This window comes from Pleuronectes platessa, chromosome 10, assembly GCF_947347685.1.
Source record: "Pleuronectes platessa chromosome 10, fPlePla1.1, whole genome shotgun sequence".
Lineage (NCBI taxonomy): Eukaryota > Metazoa > Chordata > Actinopteri > Pleuronectiformes > Pleuronectidae > Pleuronectes > Pleuronectes platessa.
In genome coordinates this window covers 3,024,782-3,035,311 of record NC_070635.1, presented here as the reverse complement: position 1 = coordinate 3,035,311, position 10,530 = coordinate 3,024,782, and the positions used below count along the sequence as shown (strand labels likewise).

The window sequence follows — 10,530 nt, the reverse complement described above, 5'->3', positions numbered from 1 at the left end:
TGACGTGTTTGACAGACGGAGTTGGAGCCTAATGGAAAAGCTCTGGATCTAAAATAAACCAAAGAATCAATTATGTGATATTTAGGATTAATTGATGGTGTGAACTCTTCAGGGAGATTACAGTCGCTCCGGGTTTCACTCCTCTACGGCGTGAGAGAGTCATAACATGGATCGATACCAATAACTAGATATAGAACCTGTTTTCTCATTTGTTGGAACAAACACAGGCACTGATGGTTATTTATTTACCTGTAAGTTTGAAAGTTCAGACGTGTGTTTCGTTATCCTGCATCATGAGGGACCCGATCGAACTTGAAACCATTATGAGCTAAAGGCAACAAACACAGTACAACCATTAAACCCACTCCTCGATGAAGAGGAGCCGTCATTTTCTGCCCATTCCTGACTCAACATGTCAGAGGGTGGAGTCAGAAGAGTGGGACATTTTAAAAGATTCCCTGTTGTTGTGTTAATCCAGAATTAAGTCATTTTTAAATTGGGAAACACAACTCTTCCCACCTGAGGGTCTGGAACACGGTCAGGACCAATTCTGTTTGTTCTGGTTTCACTTTAGGGAGTGAACTTTTGTGTGACACGTGTAGCACCCATGGTGATTTGTTCTTTGCAGTTGTTTTTGTCCTTTGATTTGTACCTTTGAAGTTTTGCCAAAGAAAAATATATTTTCCAACATCTCCATCTTTTTTATCGATGTTTCAACCACGAGACTTTTACGTGGTTCAAAGTCACCAGAAGCGATGTGACTGTGACTCGTTTAAAATTCAATTCACACCAAAGCCAATAAGTGCATTTAATGGCAGTGGGAACAATTGATTTCTTTTCTTTTTCTTAATTGAACCTATTTTTAAATTGTTTAAACTCCAAACTGATTAGAAGAGAAAAGAAAAGCAGAAAATAACGACCAGATAAAAACCATGTTTATTCTCAGCAGTGTCGGTAGCCGCGGCTCTAAAATGACGTGTGTTGTAAAAGCTGCGTGTTATTTTACTCCGAGCTTCCAGAGATCACATCCAACAGATGTCCGTGTTATAATTTATTATATAGGATGTATATGCCATATTTAAAACATATGTGTTTACACTGGGTCATCTCTTGACATGCTCCCCGGAGGCCCCGAGGAATCCTGTCTGTTCAAGCCCATGGGAGATATTATAAAATAAACACGTCTATCAAAATCCATTTCATATATGTATATACAGTATATATAAGCGAGTGATTGACTGGACAATGAGGTTGTAAATGCTCCACTCACAGCCGGCCTCACTTGCTGTTAACCAAAGTGGGATGAATGACCTGTCAGATGTAATCCGTCCCTCTATGTGTCTCCCAATTACCTCGGCCACCTGACCCAGTGCGTCGGTTCATCACCAGCCACCATCTCGGATTGTTTCCACGTTGGGGAGGACAGGAATTAGCATGTGAAATAAAGGGAGGGAAAGGGGGGGGGTAATTGGCTGATAATGAGCGTTTCAAGTGTATGATGCAACCGGGAGGTGAGTGACCAGTGAGACAGCGCTTGAACTGTCCTTTGTCTTCTCGTCCTTTTGTCTCTGGTTATAGATATAGAATATAAATGTATAGAATGTAGATTTTCCACCCTTAAGGGCTTTAATGAAGAATCTGAAATGTGACATTTTCCCCCATTTCCTCTGCGCCATCATTCCAGCGTTGAACCTACGTGCCAGCGTTTGTTTGAGACGTGGGAATAATCGGAAAAAACTGTTTTCACATGAACGCCTCTTTTAATTCAGGAGAACTTTGAAAGTCTGTGAAAATGTTTGTACAGTTGCTTTATCACTTATAAACCAATTAACGTAATTCTCAGCAGCTTCTAATATTAACCTGAAGCTGTGAATCCTCCTCTTACATGTGGATACGTTTTAAATGATCCATCTGCCTGTCACACCTAACACTCTGCTCCTCATTCCTCTATATATATATATATGCTGGTGTTGGAAGGAGGTGTCAAGCTGATGTTTAAACACAAATACACCACATGCTGTTTACAGCGTCCATTGTTTTTTTCTCCACATTCAAAGCTCAGACGTCAGATCGATGTTTTCTAAGTCGGGGAAACAGGATTTTCTGAGGAGCTCAAGAATCCTCAGAGAGTAACGTTGTGTTTGTAATGATGTGACCTGTGGTGGACCTGTGAGAGGAGCCTATATACTGCTTATACACTGTTTATACACTGTTTATATATGATGAAGCAGCATATGGACGCCTCAGTCTGCACGGATGAACGTCCAACATGGACTGAAACGTAAACACGGTCCTGCACTGTGTGAAAGATGGAGAATTGAAATCCAGACTATACAGTCTGACTCTATTATTGTCTCCAAAGACGGCGTATGATATTTTAAACTAGTCAAAGGTCAGAAAAGTCAAACACATGATTAAACACATCATTAGAAAAATGGTGTTTAATGAAGTTAAAAGAGAAATGTGTCCTTTAAACTGACACAAAGGACATGTTCACCTCATTAAATATGTAAAATTAACATTTGAAATGTGGGGAGGAAAATAAAATGTCAAAATACGACATTGAAAAAAACCCAATAAAGTGTTATTCTTCTTTTTAGTCTCCATTGACATTATTAAACTTATAATATAGTTTATTGTGGAATTCAGATTTATTTCCGACTTGTGTTTTACTAGATTCTCTGTCACATACCATCAGTTATGAATTCATATAATGTGTGGATGAAACGGCGCCTCACTCTCAAAGCAGCTCTCGTGATGTTAAAGTTAAAGAGGAAAACTTGACAGTGATGAAGCTATCAATCATGTAAGGCTAAAAAAAAGTCCAGTGTCCTCCCACGCCAAAGGGACCAGATCACAGAGATAATGAAAACCAGTGCCACAATCCAGAGTCTGGTCCGGGTGATTGACAGCTCGATGTAAGAGATGAGTCTGAGACTTGGAAACGTGGCGAGTTAACGTAGCTGCATTCGTAAAGAACTTGATGCTACAACTTTTCTGGCCCTAACCCATTGAACTAGCACATATATGTCTATTAACATTTTACACATTTGTGATTTTGTTCTCCGTATCGAGCAAGATGCAAAACTGGCACAAGTTTCCGACGTGTGGTGTCTAGTTCATAACCTGGAACATGAATCCTCTGAGATAAGCAACTTTTTACAGCAAGTCTATCAGCATGTTAACCAGCTGATAGTGATTTAAAAAAGGTAGATAGGTTAAAGTTATACACCTTACTATAGTACTAAAATGTTTCAGAGAAAAAAAGTGTATATTTGGCAACAATTACAGTTAAAAGAAAGAATAAAATAATCAGCTTTGAGTCCCACCATTAAAATCACAAGAAAATATAACAAATGTAATATAATATTCACAATGTAGCAGCACATGTGTGAAATTTTAAGTGATAGAAAATTACGATTTCACAGTTAAATTAGTTGAAGACCTTGTTGGAGCAGTCGTGCACTTTCCAGTTATCCCCAAAGTTCTAAGGTAGCACAACTCTACGACTATAACTCAGCATTAAAGTGGAGTAAAGTTTCCAGTTATGACTCAATGACAAACAAAGCTCCACTTGGGTTTTAATCGGAGCCTCTTTTTCTCTCTCGTGGAAATTCATCTGGACGTCTTCAGAGTTTTTCGCTTCTGGGTTTTTTCCTGTAATTAGAACCGAGCGACGTCGGCGGCTCCAGGAAACTTTCAAGAAATTATTAGGAAGGAAATAAATGAAGCGTTGAGAATTCCTCTGCCTGTTGTGTACAAGCAAATCCAGCTGGGTGTAACTGGTAAAGTTCTTGTATATGATAAAAAATGATATGTTATATATATACATATTTATTTATATATATTTGTGTGTGTTGAATTAAAGCAAACAGAAGTGATGTTTTGCTTCAGGCTGAATTCAGACTCACACATTCGCCCTGAAGCCTTCGTGATGTTTCTGGCTCCACACGAGACGTTTATTTGGAAATTATATTCTAAAGTGAGCAATTAGGTGAAGTGTAATGGACCTAATGACTCTAACAGACACATTCACTCATAAAGACCGATGTTATAGACGGAACCGAAGGAAAAGGAAACCGCACAAACTGCACTTAGAATTAAATTAATAAAATCTGATTTAAAGTTTTAGATGCTTCTTTCATTTTCTAATGGTTTTGACTCTAAATATCTAATTGATCTCCTGCTAAATTTACTCGTTTACATTCACACGCTTCTTTATCCACGGAGACTAACGACCGAGGGACGACGCGAACGCCTCAGTAAAGTTTTCAGACCTTGAAGTAAATACTAAGCGGTGAATCTGTCCTTCCCTCTGAAGCCTCGGGGGAATCTTCCGTTTCCACTCCATGATTATTCTTGTTTATCTGCTTCTCCTTCGAGTGGAGACAGAAAACGTCTTCAGAATTAGAAAGTGTTTTTTGGTGCAGCTTTTGTCTTCCTGTTTATAAGTGTAACACAGAATAACGGAGACTTCTTCCTTACGCTTAAAGATTCTTCATAGTCTCGTTATTATTTAGATTTTTAAAGCAAGGAATTATGTGGAATTAAGATGAAGAGACATTTGTAAATATGAAGAAAGCTGCTGTCCAGGGTCAAACTGATCTCTTCTCAACCTACTTCCTGCTCCTCCTCCTTCCAGGTCCTCCCTCCATCTCCCCCCCCCCCCCCACAGACCTTCTCCCTGCAATTCTCTCGCCCGGAGGTGGTGCTTTCTTTTCTCTTTCACCAGGTATGAACGTTCATTCCATGTCCCCCCCCCGTCCCCCCCTGCTCTTCACCGCTGACCCCTCTCAAACCACCGGGCCCCATCAGGATGAAATATTGAACTGGGAGAGTTCCCTGGAGGCTCTCTGTTCCCCGTCCAGCTGAGATGAAAGATAGAGATGTACCAGCGTCCCCCCCCCCCCCCCCCCTTTATACCTGGTCCTCCTGCAACTGCCACATTCCTTTCAGCACCTTTCACTTCAGAGGACAAACTAATCTTAATTAAAATAAGAGAAGCATCGATCACAGTTTCTTCAGGAAACATATTAGCCTCTTATATTCAGAATTACATGATCTACACTAGGTAAATAGTTTGTTTAGATGTATAACTCCATGGTATTTGGACCAAATACATGTTTCTCTTTGCTTATAATAAAAATAATCCAGGCTCTGATACATATAGATCCAGTAAATGCAAATTTGTTTGATTTATAAAAAAAAAATATGATCAGATCTAATCAAAATGATGGTTTAGTCATAATTTGTAATTCTGAACAAACCTTCAGAAGTAAAAACAGTTCCCTGGCAACACTTGTCCTGTTTCATGACAGAGCTGCTCGGGGGGGGGGGGGGGGGGGGGGGAGTTGTGACACACTGAACTAAAAATATAAAAACCTGTGCCGGCTGAGACGTCTCAAGAGTTTCCAAGTGAAATCAAAAGTGCGATTAGAAACCAACACGTGTGAGTCATCTGTAGAGGTGCAGATTGTGTTGACTTCAACAGTCCCACCCACACACTCTGTGATTGACAGGTGATTGAGCTCAGCGGTACCACTGCTGTGAAGTTGTCGACAAAAAAACCAACATTTTAAATCCACCGTTTATGGATATAAATGACTCTCATTAATCACAATGAAAACTTTTCTTTTCTTTTTGATAAGGCCGCTCCTTAATGCCTTTCCTCTTAACGAGCTTTTGGAAAAGTGCAACGTTAGGGCCCTGGAAAGTCTTTTCTTGTAAATGGAGGACCCGACGTTGGTTCAGTGAAAACTCAAGCGGTCGGAGTTTGATCGTGTTTTTGCACAAATTCCCTCGCTGGCTAATTTCTAATCCATCATTCTCTCAAAGCTGCGTCGGCTCCCCCCGCAGGACGGAGAGGAGTGGCTCGCTCACGACAGGGTTCAATAAAAAACTAAGATTAAACGATTTATCTTCTCATAATATTCCAGCATGAATATCAAACGAGGTAATGAGAGAAGAGCCCGAGGAGCACGGACACCTATTGGATTTTCCCAGAATCGATGCCGTTGGATGAAAAAAAAAAAATAATAAATGCATGAGCCACCTGCAAAGTCTGAGTCTGAACAATGCAGAGAATGCTTCGTCCTCCCTGTGAGTTTCCTCTCGGGCCTCCTGGGACTTTCACTTTCTGATCCTGTTTTCACTCACGTTGGTTTTCGTTAGCGTCACTTGATGCAAATGAAACTCTGCTGAGCCGGCTTGTTTCTGTCCACACTCCCTGCTCCTCATTTATTCATTTATACACACTCACACATATTTCCTTCCAAAGTAAAAGCTTGTATTGTTAAACGCTCCCCCGCTCTCGCTCATGAGATGCATTAAGGAAGCCCCCCCCCCCCCCCCCCCCTCCCGCTTTGTGGTTGTGCGCGTTTGCTCAGGCTGCAACACAACAACAGTTATTGGATTTTCTCCACGTTTAGAGTTCCCCCAGCCAGAAAAGCAGGAATTCAAAACCACAAACTCTCAGCCCAGTTTCTCCCAAACTCCGAGGCGACCGCCATTCCACTTCTCGTGGCGTGAATGATTTACGGCTGACCCCCCCCCCCCCAAGTTTCGGGTCTCACAACCCGGGGCCACATTAATGTTGGATCACGAGGAGAAAAACACTTCTCATGAGAAAAAAGATTTACACAGGGGGGGAAGAACGAGTGGAGACAACATGGGTGTGTCCGACGACTTCGCACAACTGGCACGCAGCTTCGTTAGCCTCCGGGCCTCCTCATCAAATCCCCGTGATTTAGTCCTGGGAGTTCGTCACTCTCGTAAATCCCCGGGTCGAGCTGTGCAGAGAGACACTGTGGAGTTCCTCCCTCTGGGGCTGGTGTGATTTTCATTATGGAAACAATGCTGGTGCAGGTGCAGACTTCTTGCCTTCGTGCTGCAGCTGGTTCTGGTTTGACGGTGAAACATGGAAAAGCACGAGGCCTGAGCTGATCCACACACACACACACACACACACACACACACACACACACACACACACACAGACACACACACAGACCCAGTGGAGCAGATTACTGAGGGATGGATGTCAGAGATGGAGCATGTTCGGCTCTGGGAAACTTGGAAGCAGCGGTCATTAGGCGTAATAGCAGCACATTTACCAGTGTGCATGTGTTTGCAATGAGCGGATCGTTACAGGATGTAAACATTTTCTCGGAGGCAGATCTCAGGTTGAGTTAATCCTCCGCTGGCAAACACCGACAACAAGTTCTCCGGTTAACTAACGTCAGGCTCAGGCCGCCAGTGAGACGGGCTGCTGGAGCAAGAGGGGAAAACCTGAAGAAACACACACACACACACACACACACATCTGGTTTGTGTCTTCCGTCTGAAAAGTCATAATCACAAACTCCCTCTAGGGGTCAAGTGACTCTTTAGTCGTCACAGGTATTTCTCGGCTCCAGGACCAGTTGACGGAGATGGAAACACGACTCCACAGGTTTTCACTCTTCTTCCTGGTGGTGCGGAGCTTTGACGTGGATCACGAAGGGAAAAGAGACTCGTCACCTCCGTCAGGAACATCTGTCTTCTCCCTACACCAGAGGTTTGAGGAGTGAAAGTCTGGCAGGAGGTCTCGAGTGTTTTAGAGCCTGTTTTAGAACTTCCTGTTCTCTCGTCCTGTGTTTCTGCTCCGGAGCTACTTCAGAATCATTCCTTGTTATTAGCGAGTCCTCCTCAAACACTTATGATATTATTTATTATTTTATTGTTCATGTGCTGGACGTTGTGTGCGAGTCGGCTATTTCGGAAGTGTGTTCATCAATCAACTCAATCTTCAGTTTGCAACCTTTCAAAATAAAAGCTCCGTAACTCCGCTCGGTATGAAAAGCATTAAGCAGCAACAAAACAAACATTGTGCTTTTATTTTGTTTTGGGAAATGGCTGAGGAGGAAGTGATTTTGTGAATACTGTTGCCAGGATGTCACTCCAATGTGGTGAAAATGAATATAAACTATTAATCAAAAGGATCTATTCATTCAGAATGTGTTGTGTTGTCCCCTGCAGCTCCTCTGGGCCCTGGACAATGTTCCCAGTGTGAAGCGGATAATAACAGTTTTTTGGAGATTTGAATTCCACTTTAGAGACAGACTGACAGATTTCTGGAATTAGCAGCTCGATTAGCATATTCTGCATATCTGACGGGGACGTGTAATCCACTGGTTGCCTCCTCAGATCAGTTCAGGAAACCACAGCGAGAGGCAACAACCGGCCTCTGACTCCAAACCCTGACTCATCGCCTCGTCTCCTCGACCGAAGCTGCGTCAGCATCGCGACAATCTGTTCAGCGTTTGCGGTCTCGCATGCAGCAACTTGCACGGACGAGCTTGAACTTAAACATGGAGGTGACGGATTCGATGAAGCTCAAACCTCGTACCTATGATCCGGCTCCAGCGCTTTCATCCTTGTTTACATGAAAAAAACTCCAGCGACTCTCTGTGACCGACCGTAAAGGCCCCAAATCTGAAACACATTCTCCAATTGAGCGGTATTCTCTGCTTTAAGAAGACGACCAGATGGGGCCGTTAAGGCTGACATATTTTTGTTATCACCTCAAAGAACCCCCAAAGCACATGGCAACACCGTCAAATAAGCAGAAGCAGACTCCCCCCCCACACCCCTCAACCCCCCCGGGCCTTTCATTTCCCTCCGAGAACCAGGCCTCTGCTGAGACGCAGGCGAGAAACAAATATGTGTCACTGTCCTTTGGATTCAAACCCCGGCGTTCATCGGATATCAGGCAGCGGCTGACATTTCACTTCATTTAAACACCCCGGAGGAGCGGGGGGGGAGTTGTTAGCCCCGACTGCAGAGTCTCTTACCGGAGGACAAGGAGGAGACACTTGGACGACGGCAGCGGCTCGGCTTCGCCCTGAAGAGCTGGCACTAAGCACCTACATAAAAAATCATCTCCAGCTCTCCGACGCTATTATCTCTGCATTCCACCGGGGGGGGGGGGGGGGGGGGGGGGGCGAGCTGGCAGCGATCCACAGAGAGAAGTATCATCGTGGGAGAACACATCAGGCCGAGGCCGACGTGGAGCTTCCAGTGGGTTCGGGGGGTTAAGAAGCCCCGGAGCTGGAGCTGGACGATAAGGGGCTGATAGGCTCTCGGGCGCCTGGCAGGTGAGACGGTGCGGTGGGAAGGCAGCCGGGCACCGCGGTGGTCCCCCCCCCCCCCCCCCCCCCCCCCCACCACCCTCCCACCCCGCCTGCTCTCCGGCTTTGATCATTCCCCGTCGTTTTTGTGGGCTCGCACGTTTTCCCCCCAGGGATCAAATTTATAGAGTCCATTATACGTTTATGGGACACGTGTAAATCAAATGGCGGCCGTGACTCAGCCTTTGTTCTTTTCCTTTTTACCGTCATGCAGAGCGCCCTGCGAGCAGTCGTCTGTCATTTTAAAGTCAACAGTAAAGAAATGAAAGGCTGAAGCTACAGAGCGGGAATCACCACACATTCTTCAAATGGCTTTTTTAACTAGTAAATGTGTGTTTGTTTCTGTTCCCGGTTTAGATCACTTTAGATTGTGTTCGGAATTATTTCAGATTTTTCTTGTGTCAACTCTGTTTCACCTCCAGGCTGAATGTAAGATCCATAGAAGAAGATGTTATTGTTTGGTTCTTCGTAGAGTTTAGTTTGAATCGTGGACTAATCAGTTCAAATGTATTGTTATAGTTGCACAGAAAGTTTTGTGGACAGCTCGGTCCTGATGAGACTGAGAGAAGTCGGCATAGATTTGGATCGACACTCATTTCTGACCTTGTGATATATAAAGGATATAAAGTAATAGATCTTTACTAAAGTGGGTAATGAGCTCAAATGTTACGTTGTGTTGGATCTGCTAAAGTTTGTTCTAGTTCAAGTTTTCCAGCCTTGAGTACATCGTCAACTTTAATTTCTGGAAACATTTGTTAAAATCTAGATCCTCTGCAGACTAAGTTTCCACTAGGAGCTTGGATCTCAGTAAACGACTGAACTGAACTGGTTATGATGGTTTAGTTAAATTTACATTCAAGTTGTCCTCTTGTTTAATCCAGAATAAATCCTCAGTGACTCCCGACCCAGTTTGTTTCTCAACATTTAACAGCAACACGTCTCTTTCAGGAGGAGCTGTTGCTTGGAAACACAGAGAAACTAAGAGCATTCAAATTGGATTTCTGTTTCTGCTCAATAAATAAATATAATGTACAATATTCACTCTTTTTTTTTTTTAACTCGTGGTGTTGGTCTCCATCCTGGTGGAGCTTCTTTCTGCATCTTTACATTTACCCACGTCAGTAATTGCCTTCTGCAGTTCAGTTATTGCTGAATCCAATCTTATTATTAAAAATATTGATCTGCACGGCTAGAATGTACAAGTTGTATATTTTTTTTGACTTCAGTTCGATGTGGAGCCGTCGCTGTCTCCATCTAAACCCCGACATGAATACTGATGAGCCTCCGTCACTGTGGAGCTGCAGTGAATCAGAGCTGCAGTCCACTCACTGCGACTTGTTGCCATAGAAGCTGGATTCCACCC

The 10,530-nt window shown here is 43.5% G+C and overlaps 1 protein-coding gene across 1 annotated transcript in view; it reads right to left on the bottom strand.

Annotated features, from left to right (window-relative positions):
- The window catches only part of znf385d (zinc finger protein 385D), a 95,654-nt gene that overhangs the window by 21,013 nt on the left and 64,111 nt on the right, over positions 1-10,530 (bottom strand). The gene's annotated exons all lie outside the window — the stretch shown is intronic.